This window comes from Microcaecilia unicolor, chromosome 3 (assembly GCF_901765095.1).
Source record: "Microcaecilia unicolor chromosome 3, aMicUni1.1, whole genome shotgun sequence".
NCBI lineage: Eukaryota > Metazoa > Chordata > Amphibia > Gymnophiona > Siphonopidae > Microcaecilia > Microcaecilia unicolor.
Window position 1 is genome coordinate 243,869,772 of NC_044033.1, and position 18,899 is coordinate 243,888,670.

The 18,899-nt window shown below is 46.7% G+C and overlaps 1 protein-coding gene and 2 long non-coding RNA genes across 3 annotated transcripts in view; all 3 read right to left on the bottom strand.

Moving 5' to 3' along the window:
* The window catches only part of LOC115464537 (zinc finger protein 845-like), a 924,208-nt gene that overhangs the window by 315,383 nt on the left and 589,926 nt on the right, over positions 1–18,899 (bottom strand). The window lies entirely within an intron of this gene.
* The window catches only part of LOC115466435, a 478,102-nt gene that overhangs the window by 37,602 nt on the left and 421,601 nt on the right, over positions 1–18,899 (bottom strand). The gene's annotated exons all lie outside the window — the stretch shown is intronic.
* LOC115466434 lies at positions 7,877–8,446 on the bottom strand. The gene is made up of 3 exons (XR_003941551.1): positions 8,338–8,446; positions 8,169–8,170; positions 7,877–7,906 (listed from the first exon to the last, which is right to left on the bottom strand). It is a non-coding gene; the product is annotated as an uncharacterized LOC115466434 (long non-coding RNA).

Here is an 18,899-nt window from a genome sequence, read left to right on the forward strand (position 1 = left end):
TAGAGAGATGTAGTAGCCATGTTAGTCCACTTTTAAAGGTAATCAATAGAAGTAAAACAAAATAAAACATGGGAAAGAAAATAAGATGATACCTTTTTTTATTGGACATAACTTAATACATTTCTTGATTAGCTTTCGAAGGTTGCCCTTCTTCGTCAGATCGGAAATAAGCAAATGTTGGTAGATGACAGTATATATAAGTGAAACATCAAAGCATTTCAGTGACAGGATGGGGGTGGATAAGTGAGAGACAGGGAGATATGCATGGAAATCAAGTTAATACTGTGCATGTCAGTTAGGTATGTAGTCCTGCAATAAATGGAAATACCGAAAATGTTATTCTCTTTCTTTAGATTCATCATTATCTGAAGAAGGTCCATTTTAAAAACATTTTGGGTGAAAACATCTTTTTTGATGAACGTGGTGACCTTGCCATCGGATATGATATTATAAATATGGTCTATTTACCCAATGGAACTCTGATTAATGAAATTGTTGGAAGTTTTAACCCTTATGATGCCCTGGGGCAGATTTTCACTATTAATAAGAATTTGATCGCGTGGGACAGTGCATTCACTCAGGTCAGAATGAAATAACACTAGCGTACGATGGAAGACTGAAACATGCGAGATCATGCGTGCTTTATGACATGATGGAAGGAATGGCTGCTGTGTGACTGGCTGCATAAAATTATAGTATATTATGGAGATTACAATTTATTTATTTATTAGGATTTATTTACCACCTTTTAGAAAGAATTCACTCAAAGCGGTGCACAGCAAGAATAAGTCAGACATAAGTAATAGATAATTACAGCAGAATTGTATTGTATTATGTATTTCTATTCTGCCTTTAACCAAGACAGTTCAAAGCAGGATTATGGAACTATCAAGAAATCCCAATCAGATAGAATTACAAACATGTATACAATCTGTTTTGGACGCGGGCTTACCACTCAGCAATCTGGAAGTACTGCCCACCCATGTGGGCGCGGGGGGGGGGGGTAATTCCACCCCCAGCACACCAGGGGTGTAGCTAGGTGGGGCCATGGGCCCCCACAGACTTAGCCCTGGCCCCCTGCTTTCACCCCCCCACCACCACCAAACCTCCCCCGCCACATTTGACCCCCCTCCCGCCGCAGCCATCAGGTACCTTTGCTGGCGGGGGTCCCTAACCCCTGCCAGCAGAAGACCTCTTCAGTGCCGGTCTCTGGCGTGTTGCTGATCAGGACATCAGGACTCACAGAAACAGAATCCAGATCAGCGAACGCGCTGGACTTGGAGACCGGCGCTGAAGGGCACCGGCTGGTGGGGGTTGGGGACCCCCACCAGCAAAGGTACCTGGCGGTGGCGGGTTGGAACTTGGCGGTGGCGGGAGGGGGGTAGAAAGGGATGGGGGGTGGGCTAAAATGTGCCCCCTCACCTCAGGCTCTGGACCCTCCTCCTGTCGAAGTCTGGCTATGCCCCTGCGGCACGCAGCATTTCTGGTGCTAGTGGAAATATTTGAAAACTATTTCTGCAGGAGGTTACCCTGTGGTAACTGGACAGCGCTGTGTGCTGCCCGGTTATTGCTGGGTTAGTGTAGGTGCCCTTAGGGTGTAGCCAGGCCTCTGCGAGAGGGGGGTCCAGAGCTCAAGGTGGGGGGGCACATTTTAGCCCGCCTGCTCCAGCCACCGACCCCCCTGCCACTTTCGACCCCCCGCCACCGCCGATCCTCCCCCACAACTTTTGACCTGCTGCCGCCACAAGGTACCTTTGCTGTTGGGGTCCCCAATCCCCGTGACTGAAGTCTTCTTCAGCGCCGGTCTCTGGCACGTTCGCTGATCTGTGCTGTGAACCCTGCATGTCCTGCACATTCCTTTAAGTGAAACTGAGTGAACGCACCAGAGACTGGCGCTGAAGACGACTAAGGCTTGTGGGGGTTGGGTACCCCCACCAGCTATGGTACCTTGCGGCGGCAGCGGCGGTGGGGGGTCGAAAGTAGTGGGGGAGGGTCGGGGGGTCAAAAGTGGAGGAGGCCATGCCCCTGTAGCACCACCTAACTATGCCCCTGCCCTTACTGCCACCTGAATGGGTGGTGGTAAGTGTTCCCCCCTCCCCCATCCAAATGGCCATGCAGTAAGTTCCATTTGACTGAATGGCCATTTTTTCAGCCTTTTAACCGCTGTGGTAAAAAGGGCCTCTCAGCACGAGTCAAAAACAGTCCCCACCGCTAGCACTGGGCATTTTTTACCACAGCTTAGTAAAAGGGCCCCTAAATTAAATAATCATAACTAATATTAAACAGTCAAGATTGTTGGGATGAAAACAGATATGTTTTAAGTGTTTTGCAAAGAAGAATGTATGCTGTAAGAAGAAGAACTTCGACAGGGGTAGCGTTCCAGATCCTAGTTCCCTGAAAAGCAAAAGAATGTTCTCAGGTTACCTCTCTACCCCTGAAATCTCAACCAGCATCCAGGCCAAGGTTTCAGCCTGCCTATCTGATATTGCTGCCTGGATGTCTCAACGTCATCTAAAACTTAACATGGTCAAAACCGAGCTTCTCATTTTTCCCCCTAAACCTACCTCTCCTCTCTCCCCTTTCTCTTTTTCTGTGGATGGCACTCTCATTCTTCCTGTCTCATCAGCTCGTAACCTTGGGGTCATCTTTGACTCCTCTCTCTCCTTCTCTGCTCATATTCAACAGATTACCAAAACCTGTCGTTTCTTTCTCTATAACATTAGCAAAATCCGTCCCTTCATCTCTGAGCACTCTACCACAGGGGCGTATCTGCGTGGGGCCTCAGGGGCCTGGGCCCCCGCAGATTTCGCCCTGGACCCCCCTACCGCTGCCAACCCTCCCCCTCCGTTGCTCGCCTACCTTCGCTGGCGGGGGACCCCAACCCCCGCCAGCCGAGGTCCGCGTCCTCCTGCCGCTGCCGGCTGCCTTTGGTCCTTTAATTCTTCCATTGAAGCTGGCGCCGACGAAAGTTTCTTTTGAGTCTGACGTCGCTGCACGTTGTACGTGCAGGACGTCAGACTCAGAAATTGTTTCTGAGTCTGACGTCCTGCACGTACAACGTGCAACGTGCAGCGACGTCAGATTCAAAAGAAACTTTTTCGTCGGCGCCAGCTTCAATGGAAGAATGAAAGGACCAAAGGCAGCCGGCAGCGGCAGGAGGACGCGGACCTCGGCTGGCGGGGGTTGGGGTCCCCCGCCAGCGAAGGTAGGCGAGCAACGGAGGGGGAGGGTTAGCAATGGCAGCGGCTGGGGGGAGGGGGATCGGCAATGGCGGCGGCGGCGGCGGCGGCGGCGGGGGGGGGGGCTATAATGTGCCCCCCCTCTCTGGCCCTGGCCCCCCCTACCGCCGCAGTTCAGATACGCCCCTGCTCTACCAGAACCCTTATCCACACTCTTATCATCTCTCATCTTGATTATTGTAACCTGCTTCTCACCGGCCTCCCTATTAGCCATCTCTCTCCTCTTCAATCAGTCCAAAACTCTGCTGCACGACTCATTTTCCGCCAGTCGCTATGCTCACATTAGCCCCCTCCTTAAATCACTTCACTGGCTCCATATCCGTTTCCGTATTCAGTTCAAGCTTCTCTTATTGACCTATAAGTGTATTCACTCTGCCGCTCCCCAGTACCTCTCCACACTTGTCTCTCCCTACGCCCCCCCCCCCCCTCGGGTACTCCGTTCTGTAGATAACTCTCTTATCCGTCCCCTTCTCCTCTACTGCTAATTCTAGACTCCGTTCCTTTTGTCTTGCTGTACCTCATGCCTGGAATAAACTTCCCGAACCTGTGCGTCTAGCCCCGTCTTTGGTCGTTTTCAAGTCCATACTTAAGCCCACCTCTTTACCACTGCTTTTAACTCCTAACCACTGCTCACTTGCCCTGTCCTTTAATCCTCACCGCTTTATTCCATTGCCCTTAATTGTTCTGTCTATCTGCCTGTCTTATATAGATTGTAAGCTCTTTGAGCAGGGACTGTCTTTTTGTGTATGGTGTACAGCGCTGCGTATGTCTTGTAGCGCTATAGAAATAATAAATAGTAGTAGTAGTAGTAGGTTGACTTTAAGGTCATCTTTTTAGTAGAAGTATGACATAGAGGGGCATATTCGAACGTGAATGCCCATCTCCATGGGCATCTACAGTATGTCTGAGAACAGGTACGTGAAGGGATGGGACAGATCGTATTTTTGAAAAAAATGGGCGTCCATCTTTTGTTTCGAAAATACGGTTTGTACGGACCAAAATGCCATGGATTTAGTCATTTGTGAGCTGGGCATTTGTTTTTTTTAGCGATAATGGAAAATAAAAATGATGTCAGTGTGGTGGACTTCAGAAAACGCTCCCACATGCATAGCTCCCTTACCACGGGTGCTGAGCCCCCAACCCCCTCCCCCAAAACCCACTACCCACAAATGTACAACACTACCATAGCTCTTAGGGGTGAATGGGGCACCTACATGTGGGTACAGTAGGTTTTGGAGCCCCACATTTCTTGCACTGCCTGTTCGGTTTTTTTCTCCCTGAACTCATGCCCTACACCTATCTGCCCTTATCCACAACCATCCCTTGCTGTCTCTTAGGCCCCTTCCCCCTTTGGTGTGTCCTTCCTCCAGCAACCCCTCATTGTCTCCAATCCAGCACACCTCTCGTTATAGCTCCTTACCTGCCTGTACTGTTTCATATTGTCCCTCTGTGCAGTGCCTCTGTGTTTGTGCAGTCTCTGCCTGTCAGTGTGCTGGGTGAGTGATTGCTGTGTGAATGAGTGCTGCATGCTGGTGCTGGGTGTGTGAGTGCTGCATGCTGGTGCTTGGTGAGTGCTGTGTGTGAGTGCTGTGTGCTGGTGTAAAAAAACTGAAAAGTTCTAACTTAAAAACATATCTGTTAGTTTAGCACTAGTGATTAGAATAGGGTTCTAGAGTTTAGTAGGCCTCTACTAACCTATGTATGATCCCTTTTCCAGATGTGAATTACCTCACTGTCTTAGACATGAATAACAGGGTATGGTGTCAATTGACCCCTGTAACCTTAGAAGGATAAACATCATATGTTATTCATATTTTGGGTACTGACCAGCCTATAACCCCCATAAATAATGGGTAACCGTATGATCTAAGGTTGAAGGATAATATTGTGAATGATATAAAACATATGTGTGATGTCATTAGCCAACTAACCTATGTACCTGTAATAATGAATGTTTTTAATGAATTTTCTTTGATCCTTTGCATTCAATGTACCAAATTCTCTATATAGGGGACTTGACTGATGTCCAGAATTTAGAACATTAGAACATACGTTGTCTACCCTTAGACTCTGTTTGTCCTCATATCGATATATTAATAAACAATTGTTAATTTAGAGCACAGTCTAGTGTCTATTTCTTTACAGGTCTACACTGGTGCTGGATGAGTGTGTGCTGTGTGCTGGTGCTAGATGAGTGTGGGTTGGTGCTGGTGCAGTATTTCACTAAGTGGTGTTTAGCCCTTCAATGTGAGCCACCTCAATGCCACTACAAACATGTGGCTCACAGCACACCCTTTTCATGTCACACATATATCCACCCCTTCCCCTCCCATGTGTACCTTTTTAACCCCTTCCTCTGGCCCCAGCTGATAACCCATGCCTCTCAGGAGGTGATGGTGTGTCCTTACTTTCCCCCATGGAGCTCTTTCTCTAGTCTGACCCCTCTAGGCACCTAGCTGCCTGTGCATCCCCTGCAATGTTGGGGAATTTCACAGGGGCTGGGGGTCCTTGGCAGCTGCTCACACCATCCAGCACCTGGGGCCTCTGCCTTGCTGTGGGAACCACTGTCCCCCCCCCCCTCCAGTGTGACCAAGGTGAGATCTCTTGGTGGGTCCTGCCAGCCCAGCACTTGAGGTGGTGGATATCATGCCTTTCTGCCTGATGCCATCCCAAGTGCCATGTGATGAGGAAGCAGGTGGTGATGCTGCCTGGCTGGTGCCATTCCCAGTGACATTTGATGAGGAAGTTCCAGGCTGTGTTGGCAGGGCAGAGGACAGGGCAGAAGTTAAATGGGTGCTGCCATTATTCAGTGTTATACCCTGCTAGCTAATTGGGCAAAGTCAGGACAACTATATCTACACTTCTACGTACCAGGTTAGGAACACTGCTGGTGGCTTGGATAACTTACAGGCTGTCCTACTGTGCCCACCGATTGCTCTGGGACTGCACAGAGTACCAGAACATCTGTGCCAATCTTCAGCAGTACTACCTGTATATCAGCAACTGGCCCAATCAATGCAATTTATTGAGCCTGCCCTTGGATGGGAAATTGTGGGATATAAATGCTATAAATAAATTCAAGCAGGAGCTTCTCCTGCTCAGTGAAACCATTTTGAATTTTGAGCCCAAAGATTTTGGCATCTAAAGATGAACGGAATATTTTCTTTTGTACACACTGATACTATAATCAAAATAAGGTTCATAATGAGCTGATAGGACAAAATGATCACAGCTGACTGATTTCTGGATTGCAAAGTAATGCTGCATTAAAAATTCATAGTCCACTGTTTCATCAAATTATCTTTTTCCTCCCCCCCCCCCCCCCATATTTAGATGCTTCTACAGTCCAAATGTAGTCAGAGCTGCATTCCTGGCTTCAGGAAATTGACCAGGGAAGGACAGGCTGTCTGCTGCTATGACTGCATTCCCTGTCCTGAGGGAGAGATTTCCAGCCAAACTGGTGAGTGATATCATGTTATAATGGAGCTTGCCCATGGATGCTGGTTGATCACTAAGGGGGTAATTTTATTAGTGACTTGAGCATATAGAACAGTGTTTTGTACACTCGAGCTTATAAAACTGCTCAGATAAATGTAGGCAGTGAAAAACATGATATCTGTTTTTGCTGTACATACTTCTGGCCAGACTCATCTTCAGAAAAACACGCTTCGAAAGCACGAAGCCCCTCCTAAGAAGCTTGCATTGGCTTCCTATTAACGCTCGCATAATATTCAAAATATGTACAATAGTCCACAGAATCATCTACAGACTCGCACCAGATTACATGATGGAACTTATCGATCTACCATTAAGAAACGTGACGAGAACAGCAAGAACCTACCTAACCCTTCACTATTCCAATTGCAAAGGTATAAAATACAAATCTTTACATGCCGCCAGTCTCTCGTTTATAGGCACACAACTTTGAAACTCACTACCCAAAGACCTGAAACTCACAGAAAATTACCTACAATTCAGAAAAAACCTGAAAACACATCTTTTCAAGAAGTCTTTCCCCCCTGGATCTGCCTAATCTACTACTACTACTATTTAGAATTTCTATAGCACTGCCAGGGTTACGCAGCGCTGTACAAGTTTAAACATGGGGAGGGACAGTCCCTGCTCAAGAGAGCTTACAATCTAACGGTAACAGACTACGTAGTCAGTGTAGGTAACAGGAATGGGGAAGGTGGTTAGGCGCCAAAAGCAAGGGAGAAGAGATGGGCCTTGAGTAAGGACTTGAAGATGGGCAGGGAGGGCGCATGGCGTATGGGCTCAGGAAGTCTGTTCCAGGCATAAGGTGCTGCGAGGCAGAAGGGGCGAAGTCTGGAGTTAGCAGTGGTGGAGAAGGGTACAGATAGGAGTGATTTGTCCTGAGAGCGGAGGTTACGGGTGGGAACATACGGGGAGAGGAGGGTAGAGAGGTAATGGGGGGCTGCAGATTGAGTGCACTTGAAGGTCAATAGGAGAAGCTTGAACTGTATACGGTAGTGGATTGGGAGCCAGTGAAGCGACTTGAGGAGAGGGGTGATATGAGAGTATCGGTTCACGTGGTAGATAAGACGTGCGGCGGAATTTTGGACAGATTGAAGGGGGGATAGGTGGCTAAGCGGGAGGCCACCACACCACCATACATCACAAAAAGTTCAGAAATGGAAAACAATAATCTTCATTAATCTTCATTTCCCCAGCTGTAAAGGACTAAAATACCGTTTAACACATGCGTCCAGCTTTTCCTACATGAGCACGCAGTTATGGAACACGTTGCCATCTAACTTGAAAACAATTTATGATATAATCAACTTTTGTAAATCTCTGAAGACCTATCTCTTCAACAAGGCATATCATAATAACTAATAATAGTAACTATAACACATCACCACTTTACCTTATACTCAGAATGTTTTCTTTCTATACCTGATTGATTACATCTTTTATGCCATCCATGTTTTGTATGTAATGCCAATTGTATCTTTTTATTCTGGAATGGCGAATGCCATTACGGAACATTGTAAGCCACATTGAGCCTGCAAATAGGTGGGAAAATGTGGGATACAAATGCAACAAATAACTAACTAACTAACTAACTAAATAAAACTAACCTCTCTCACCATATGTTAATATATCAACCTCAGCGTTTATTGTACTTCTGTATTGTGTACTAGACTTCTACAAATCTAAATTTTGTAACCGCCTTTTTAGCAATATGTAAGCCACATTGAACCTGCCATACAGTGGGAAAATGTGGGATACAAATGCAACAAATAAATAAATAAATAGAGCAGGGACAGGATTGACACTTATATTGTAAAATATTGTGAAGCTGAAATTCAGCCAGCAGGGTGGCGCTGACCCTGGATATACAGTGTCAGGCCATTTCCGGCAACCATCATTGGATATCCTTTGGCTGGCTCTAACTTAACCGACTAAGGGGCCCTTTTAGTATGCTGTGGTAGAAGTGGGGGTCATTTTTGCCGCACACTGAGGCCCTTTTTACCACAGCGAGTAAAAAGGTTAAAAAAAGACATGGCCATACAGTAAAACTGCTCTTACCATGTGGCCATAGGCACCCCGTATAAGAGGCTTGGGGAGGCTAAGCCTCCCCAGCCCAGCTGTGACCTTCCCCGCCTGCCTCTTGTCCCGATAAGCCAAGACTCCCGTCCCACTAGATTCTGCCGCTGCTTCTCTTGAGCAGTGGCAGGAGGAAGCATCGCGTTGAGCCACTGCCGCTGCTTCTGTGAACAACCATCATTAGAACAAAAGAAGCGCGGGGCCGCAGCGCTGTCGACTCTGCCCCCCACTGATGCCATTTTCCCATTCTGGAAGCAGAGGACCGGCACAGCCGACAGCGCATGCCTGAAGGCTGCTGCGGCTCCGCGCTTCTTTTTGTTCTTGTGCTGTAAAGAGGCCCGCCCCGGAGGGAGAGAAAATGGCTGCAAATGGTAAGCACTATAATCACAAGATCCGGAGAGTTAATTGGTGTGACCTCATTCCTTTCCTTAGTCAGGGACTACCTATGTGCTAGCAAATTGCAATGTGTGAAAGAAAAAGAAGCAGGTCTTGTTATATGGTCTCGAGAAAGCACCTGCATGAAATTGCTAAATGTTTCAAGGCATGAAACTTGTATACGTAAGCTCTCTCATCCTTTCACCTCAGAGTTACCAGAAAAAGAAAATGTGATTTTAAGTTGAATAAATTTCCTCTTTGGTGAGCAGTTTATAGAATCTACTTCCTGTAAGATTGACTTTGCAGCACTGGACATCTTCTGAGAGAAATGTAAACAATGCCATATGCACAGCAGGCATGAGTAGATACTGGGATTGAATGTATCACTGAGTAAGGTTGGTTATGTAGATGGGGAGAAGACTGAACATGAATGGGTGCAAGATTCATTCTTTTAAGCTCCCATCCCCCAGTTTCTATATGTTAAAATGCAGATGGGTAACATGTGAAAGAAAAGTGAAGGGTAAGCTTCCAAGATCATTCCTCCCTGGAATGTGTTGGCCACAACATTTTTTCAGTAGTCAGTTTTTATCCACAATATATGTACCACACTATCTCATTGTTTCATACACAGAGACACATACTGGAGAGGTTTTATTATAACTGGCATTGTATATCATCTTTTATCTATGTAAGGGAAGTGACTGAGGACGCTGGAGGAGAGAGAGAGAACGTGGAAAAGTGCAGGGGAGAGCCAGGGACATGCAAAAGAGCAGGGGAGAGCCAGAGAGAGATGGAGAGAGAAAGAGGGGACATGGAAAAGAGCAGGGGAGAGCCAGAGAGACGATGCTGGATGGAAGAGGGGTACAGAGAGAGAGAGAGAGATGAGTGGAAATGGGGAGAGAAAGAGGGGACATGGGCAAGAGAGAGAGAGAAGCTTCAGGGGAGAAACTGGGGGAGACCCTAGCTGTCAGACGAATAGAAAAACTAAATGATCAGACAACAAAGGTAGAAAAAAGTATTTTATTCAGAATTTATTAACTGGAATATGTCAGCTTTTGGAAATGTGCATCTGTGATATTTTGCATGTAAGTTTCAATTTTTCTAGTATTGCTGCATGCTGAGTCTGACTTCTTGAGGTAACTTTCCAGTTCAGTATTTTGCCTTCATATCTGTTGTGTCATGTGTTTTTCATGTGTGATCAAGGTGCAGTATTCTGCTAGTGTGTAGTATTTGCAGCCCTTTTTGTTTTTTGTTTCACTAGGTTGTGTACTGGTGTTTTAGAGTCCAGTGTAAAAACATGAAAAACAAAATAAAATTAATTTAAAATCATAATGGAAGTTAAAAACACATAGCATAAAAACGGGAGTAATGGTACGAGTAAAATGCTATTGTTAAATGTACAAAAACATCAATACAGTAAAAAACAAAGATACAGTAAAAAAAACAAAATAAACAAAAATACAGTAAAATTACAAGTAAAAAACAATGAAACACAATAATATACAAAACATCAATAGGGAAGATTCCAAGATGACGCTGTGAATGGACACACCTGTGTTTGCTCCTGGAGGCTGCTGTGTTTGTGAGTTTTCCTCGGTGCCTCTGTAGCCTCGTCAGCGATGGGGAAGCGGAGGGGGAAGGTAAAGGAATATCCCTCGGTTCCTGTGACCTCCTTGACGATGAAACAAACAACCCTGCAATTTCCCAGGCAGCAACCGGGTCCTCAGGGAACTTCGACCCCTTCTGCAGCTCTCGGCCCTTCGGAGTCGATCGAGAGTGGAAACGGGGCTTCCCTGAGCCCTGTGGAGCGAATTGCACCTCCCCAGCCTGGAGGAGAGTTGCTGGCTGTTCAAACAGAGACAGACACCGAAGTGGCTCAGCTGGTTCTGTCTGAGGGTGTGACTGCAGCAACGGAGATGGATTCTCAACTTCGGGAAACATTACTACAACAGACTTCAAAGGTATTGCCTCAAGCTATTGCTTCCAAGTTAGCTCGTGCTGATAGTCTATCTCAATCTCCTCCTGTGGCTAGTGGAGTGATTAGACCAGCAATTGTGACGCTGGAGTCACTATGGGATATGGTTTACAATATCCAAACCTCTATGCAAACTACTTTAAAGCAGAATTCTTCTGATATTGAAGTTCTTTCTGAGGCTGCCCTGCGTCAAGTACAAGTGACTGCACAGCAAACCCAGAAATTGGAACATGTGGATATCAAAATTCAAGAAATGGGATCTATAGAAACAGCTCTGGTTAAAGACAATAATTTCCTACATAAACGACTTGAATACCTGGAAAATCAGACTAAAAGACTTAACCTTAGGTTTTTCAATTTTCCCAAATCGCCGTTAATTTCTCCCTTGGAGATGGTTAAAAAATATTTGGTGGACATTCTGGGAATGGACAAGGACTCCCTCCCTCCCATTAAACGGGCTTATTACATCGGGAGTACTGGAGTGGTGGTAGGAACCCCCCCCCCCCCCCCCCCCGTAATAGGGGAGGGAATGAATCTTACCTCATTCCTAGAAAGCTCATTAGAAATAGTTACTCAGAGGTTAACTCTGCTTGTCACTTTTGTGTTGGAGCCTGATAGGAATGCCGTACTACGGCTTTCGTTGAGACGCTTAGAAAATCTGTTTTTGGGCTCAAAGGTCCGTATCTTTCCAGATCTCTCACGGCCTACACAGATGAGACGAAGGGCCTTTTTGGAACTTTGCCCCAGGGTGGTGGCATTGGGAGCAAATTTTGTCTTGCGATTTCCTTGTTTTTGTAATGTGATGTTCGAGGGTAGACATTTTCAGTTTGTAGACCCAAAACAGCTGAAAGAGTTTATTGATGCAAGAGTTGATGTGAATATAGTAAACCTTCCCTAATCAGCAGGCTGGGGTCTGAACCAGAGGAAGCATCTATTGATTGTTAATTTTAGTATTTTTTTTTCTTTCTTTTTTTTTTGAATTTCCTTAATCTTGGAATCAAATTTCTTTAACTTGTGGACAAACGGGCTGTAAAGATATATACTTATCATTTTTGTTTCCTAATGTTAAATAATGCCGATTGCATATTCACTTTAAGTGGTGATGTATTGGAAAATTTAAATAAATAATAAAAAAACAACAACATCAATACAGTAAAAAACAAAGATATAACGCAGTACTGCAGACTGCTGAATTCTTTTGTAGAGGAATAATGCTGCAACAAGATGTTCCCAGGCCTGCATTTTGTCTTTTGTCTTTTACTGCATTGATGATTTGTACATGTTTTGTACCCTGTACCAGGGGAGTAGCCAGACTTCGGCAGGAGAGGGGTCTAGAGCCCGAAGTGAGGGGGCACATTTTAGCCCCCTCGGCGCCGCTGCCCCTCCCCTGTCCCTTTCGACCCCCCCTTCCTCCCGCCGCCAACTCTCCCCCGCCACCGCCAGGTACCTTTCCTGGTGGGGGTCCCCAAATCCCGCCAGCTGAAGTCCCCTTCAGAAATATCAACAGACCCATCTGGCCACGTGCTGTGTATCACCAGTTTCTGGATCGATCCCCGGTCCACCCAGGCTCTGCCACTAGACTATCCAGTTCTATCCAGATAATACTGGGGAAATCTGCATTAATTTTAAGCAGCACTACTGGCAGGGGTGTAGCTAGGTGGGGGCATGGGCCCCCACGGATTAAGCCCTGGCCCCCTCTACTTTTGACCCCCCCCAGCCACTGACCCCCCACCGCTTTGGACCCCCCCTCCCGCCGCCGACCCCACCCACTGCCCCCGCCGCCACCAGGTACCTTTGCTGGTGTGGGTACCCAACCCCCACCAGCCGGTCTTCTTCAGCACCAGTCAACTCCGGTGCCTTTGCTGATGATCTGTTCCTGACTCCTGACGTCCTGCATCCACATCCTGCACGGGGCTACATACAGAACGTGCACACAGGACGTCAGGAGTCAGAAACAGATCATCAGCGAAGGTGCCGGAGTCGACCGACGCTGAAGAAGAAATCAGCTGGCGGGGTTTGGGGACCTCTGCCAGCAAAGTACCTGGCGGCGATGGCGGGGGTCCAAAGTGGTGGTGGGGGGGGTCAGCGGCTGGGGGAGGTGGGCTAAACTGTGCCCACCCACCTGGGGCTCTGGACCCCCCTCCCGCCGAGGTCTGGCTACGCCCCGATTACTGGGCTCCAGTCAGCACTCCCTATCCAGGTAACAGGTAACAAATTATTTATGAGATGATACTGAGTAAACATTCTTTCTTCACAGACATGGACAACTGTATCAAGTGTCCAGATGACTATTGGTCCAATCAGAAGAGAGATGCCTGCATCCCAAAAGTGATAACCTTCCTGTCCTACGAAGAACCTTTGGGGATAGTTTTGACTCTTGCCAGCATTTTCTTCTCTCTCATTAATGCTATCATTCTGGGAATCTTCATCCATTACCAAGACAGTCCCATCGTGAGAGCCAACAACCGTAACCTAAGCTACATTCTGCTGATTTCCCTCATGCTCTGTTTTCTTTGCTCCCTGATATTCATTGGCCGTCCTAAACAGGTGACCTGCATGCTCCGACAGACTGTGTTTGGCATAACTTTTTCAATTTCTCTCTCCTGTATACTGGCAAAGACCATCACTGTGGTCACGGCCTTTCATGCTACCAAGCCTGGAAGCAAGCTCCGGAAATTGATGGGTTCCAGGATCTCAAACTCTATCGTCCTTTCCTGTTCCCTTCTTCAGGCTCTTCTCTGTCTTTTCTGGTTGTTCATTGCTCCCCCATTCCCATATCTTAACATGCAGTCAGAAATTGGAACAATACTAATTGAATGTAATGAAGGCTTAATCATTGCATTTTATTGTGTTCTGGGTTACCTGGGATTTCTGGCTGGTATCAGCTTCATCGTAGCTTTCCTAGCAAGAAATCTACCTGATAGTTTCAATGAGGCCAAGTACATCACCTTCAGCATGCTGGTGTTCTGCAGCGTTTGGATCTCCTTCATCCCAACGTACCTGAGCAGCAGGGGCAAGTACATGGTGGTTGTGGAGATATTTGCTATCTTAGCTTCCAGTGCTGGACTGCTGGGCTGTATCTTCATCCCTAAGTGTTTCGTTATTCTATTGAGGCCTGAGAGAAACAACAGGAAGCACCTAACAAAAAATGGAATGATTAATAAATATTAAAGCGATAAATAAATTAAATATGTTTGAATCTGTTTATTGAGCAACTTAGAACTTGTACATAGTCACAAATCAAACCACATAGATATTATATCTAACACATAACAGTATTCTCGTGCATTTTACATTTTGTGTCCCAACCCCCCACCCTTTCCATGCCCTCAGATACCTTTAACAGACATATTTCTTATAACTCTTCAACATTGCCCGCATTCAACTAATCAATTTCTCCCATAGGACCCAAATACCGGCGTCCCAGTGTCTAACCTCTTAATATCCATTGTACAACAAGCTTCTTAATGGCAGAAACTAATATGCCATTCATTATGCAAAGCTGCCCAGGGTCTACACTCTTATGACCCTTCGGCTGCAAGTCGCCTCTGTGGTGTTTGCTCTGGCATCTGAGTGGTCAGCATATGAACCCTTAAACCCTCCCCGCCCACCTTCCCCTCCCTTCCCGGCCCTTCAATAAGTTCTGAGCTTAATGCAAGTATTCTCTCAATGTGGTGTGGTCCTCAATCTATACCCATCTGACACAGCGAGATTCATCCTACCCCTCTCTCATAATGATCTAAGTGTAGTCAAAAATTCAATATGAAGCTTCTCCCCCGTGAGGGCAAAGTCAGCCATAGAGGTTCCCATTGCATTCGAAATTGCTGCCCAGGTACACTATCCCATGATTTAACCTGGCATCTATCTGTTCTCATTTGGGCAATCATCTGAGCTCTCCAAAATGTTAGAGAGGGTCCCGTTTCTGATGTCCAGAATTTTAGAATGGATGTAAGCCCAAAATAAACAGCCATTTGTATATATCCTTTAAATCCTGCTGGCGGCGTAGACGTGTAGGTATTTTTGAAAAAGATTATTAAGGGGTCTTTCAACATTGTACATCCCCACTGACTGTCTATCGCCTGCAAGAGCCCTCCCCAAAACTGTTGCACTCGTGCACAGCGCCAAAACATATGACCCAAAGATGCATTGGCGATTCCACATTTGGGGCAAGAACCATCACAGTTCGCGATCATTTTAGAAGCTCTCCTGGGGGGTATATACATTCGTAACAGGATTTTATACATACGTTCCCTCTGTGGAATCGAGATCCTCATAGAGTATAACTGTTTTATAAGAGATTTACATAAATCTTCTGTCACCTCACAATTCAAGTCCTCCCTCCAGCTACGGACCAAGCGTGCATAATCTATCTCAGATGATGTCTCTCTCAATTGCTGAAGATGAAACCGGAGTGGCACAGACATCTGCGCCCCCAAGGAATACATTTCTGCTAACACTTCTTGGACGTCTTCAGTTAGGTCCGTCCAGCATAGGGAGGAAATGTAATGATGTAATTGAAAATAAGCAAAATGATGACTTGTCTCCTCCCCCAATACCTTCGTTAATTCTGAAAGGGCCTTTAACTTCCCCTCCTCCGTGAGCACATGAGATAAGTATATGAACCCCTTCTTTGCCCAGCGTAGGAACACTCCTCCCCCCTGACCTGGCGGGAAAGCTGGATTATCACAAATGGCCAACCATGGCGTGATCTTACCCGAAAACTGGTGTCTTCTACATATCCATCTCCAAGTAGCTCTCATAGCTGGTAACAGAGGATGGTGTGCTAGTGCGTGTGGAGGCATCCCTTTCCCCCCATGCAAGAGACTACTAAAGTGCCACCCCGGGAACCACCTTACCTCCGCCTGTGTCACTGAAAATTCAGAGGTACCCCGGAACCAGTCATTAATGTGCCGCATTTCACATGCCACCGATAAGGTCTTTAAACTGGTCAGGCCCATCCCACCGCAATCCCTAGGCGATGTAAGAGTGGACATCGGGAGCCTAGGCCTTTTCCCCCGCCAAAGATATCGTTGAAGAAGGCGATTCACTCTCTTTTCATCTGTTCCCTTCAAACATATTGGTAATTGTTGAAATAAATATAGCCACTTGGGGGCAATCAACATGTTAAAAAGCGCTATTCGCCCCCACAATGATAGTGGCAGTCCCTCCCAAAGTGCCAGTTTCCGCTTTGTCATCTCCATCATCGGTTTAACATTGCCTGAGTAAAGCCGTTTTAAATCTCTGGGGAGAAGGACACCTAAATATTTCAATTCTCTATCCACCCATCGCAGAGGGAATTCCCCCCTCCACTCAAGTTGTACTGTCTCGTCCAGGGCCATTGCACAAGACTTTTGTAAATTTAAGGAGAAGCCGGAGATCCTGCCAAATTCTTTTATTTTAGACAGAGCCTTCCGCAAGGAAACCTGCGGGTTCGACAACATCATCACAATGTCATCCGCATATGCCAGCGTTTTAACTATTTCAGAGCCAATGTCCACCCCCACCACCTCCACGGAGCTGTTCAATACTCTGATTAAGGGCTCTAGAAAAAGGTCAAACAATATAGGGGACAAAGGGCACCCCTGTCTAGTTCCCCTGCATATGGGAAACCAGTCCGATCTACCCCCATTTACTGCAATGTGTGCTCCTATTCCAGTGTATAATGTCTTTATGGCCTTCCAGAACCCTTCCGGCACTTCCATCCACTGCAGTAAGTAAAAAAGGTATTCCCACCCCACATTATCGAAAGCCTTAGAGGCGTCCAAACTGACCAACACTGCTGGATTCCCCCCAGAGACACTCTTGGCCATTGCCAATAATATTCTGCGAACGTGGAGCACCGAGTGTCTCTTCGGGACAAACCCCACCTGCGCTGTACTCACCACTCCTGGGAGATGACCAATCAATCTATTCGCCATCATTTTGGATAAAAGCTTAATGTCCACATTTATCAGTGAGATGGGCCGGTACGATTCAGGATCTTCTGATGGTTTACCCGGTTTAAGGAGCATAACTATTAGGGCTGTGTTTTCGTGTGGCGGGAACGTTCCAGAGTCAAGCACTGCATTATAATACTCCAACAAAGGCCTCAACACTGGAAGCTGCATAGTTTTATAAAATTCTCCCGAAAAGCCATCAATCCCGGGGGAAGAATTTAGTTTCAACCCCTTTATTGCCGTCTGCAATTCCTTAGGTTGGAAGGGACCAGCCAAAACCTCCTGAACCTCCGGAGTGAACTTTCCCATCCCTGCCCTTTCCAGAAAAGCTACCACCTCTTCTTTATTCGGAGGGCTCCTGGTCGCGTACAAATCCTGGAAATATTCTTTAAATATCCGCAAAATTCCCTCTGTACGATTTGTTACTCGCCCCTTTGCATCTTTTAGAGCTCCTATTGTCCCATTACCCTTCCACGATTTTACCATACGGGCCAGGAGTCCGCCCTGGCGATCTCCATGCCTGAAGAACCTATATCTCTGAAAAACCATCTGTCTTTTGGTCTGTTCATGAATCAATGAATTGAGAGTTACCTGCAAGGACAGATAGTTTTCTTTATTAACCCGAGAAGGGGCTTCTAATAATGCACGCTTGGCCCGTCGCAGCCGCCCAGTTAGATTTATGATGTTAGCCGCAACTTTTTTACGTCTCGTGGCTGTGTACTGAATAATGTCCCCTCTCAGAACTGCCTTTGCTGTACACCAAAGCAGCCCTGGATCCTCCCTGTGCTGCTCATTGTGAAGGGAGAACTCCTCCCACTTCCCCTGCAAATACTTAAGAAACTCCTGGTCTTTGACTAAATAATTTGGGAATCGCCAGCGCCTTATGTAATGACTGTCCCCTGGAGCCTCCAGCGCTACCCATATCGGCGCATGATCCGAGATCACCACCTGTTCTATCTGTGCCTCCGAGATCTCTGAGAAAAGACTGGCTGAGACAAACACGTGGTCTAAACGTGCCCAAGAGCCATGTGCCCTTGATCTATGGGTAAAATCCCTCTCTTCCGGATGCAGTGACCTCCAAGTGTCAATTACCCCTAAGGATGTGACAAAAGTCGACAAAGTCCCTACCCCCACTGCATTCAAGGTCCCTTGTGCTCTACTCCCCGTGCTATCCAGGGCAGGGTCCAACAAAGCATTCATATCACCCGCAATTATGAAAGTCTTTCCTTGAAATGGTACTAGGTTTTTGAGAAGATTAGGGAAAAACCCCGGCTCCCATGGCGTGGGTCCATAAAGAGATAGCAAGTATACCTCCCTACCCTGTAAACAGAGCTTCACCAGCAGGTATCTTCCCCCATCATCGGCCATGACCCTCTCAACTGAACAAACCAAGGATTTCCTAACCAGTATTGCCACTCCCCCTCTGCGCGCTCCTGAAGAGGCCCATTCTATCTGCCCCACCCACGACCTCTCCAACTTTTTATGTTCCTCATCAGATAGTCTAGTTTCTTGAAGACAGGCGATGTCTGCCTGCAACCGGTTCAAATGTGCCAGAATTTTCTTTCGCTTTATCGGGGAGGAGATCCCCCCCACATTCCAGGATATTATCTTACATGAGGAAGAGACAATTGTCTAACAGCCCACCTATGAATCATGTTTATGTATATACTTCGAGACCGGGAGCCCAGCCCTCCCCCCAGCCTCTTGAATCTTAAACCACCGCCATGCCAGCACCTTAACTTTCCCACTTGCATACATTTATAGCCTAGATACATTGCATTGCTCCCCGCTCCCTCTCTACCC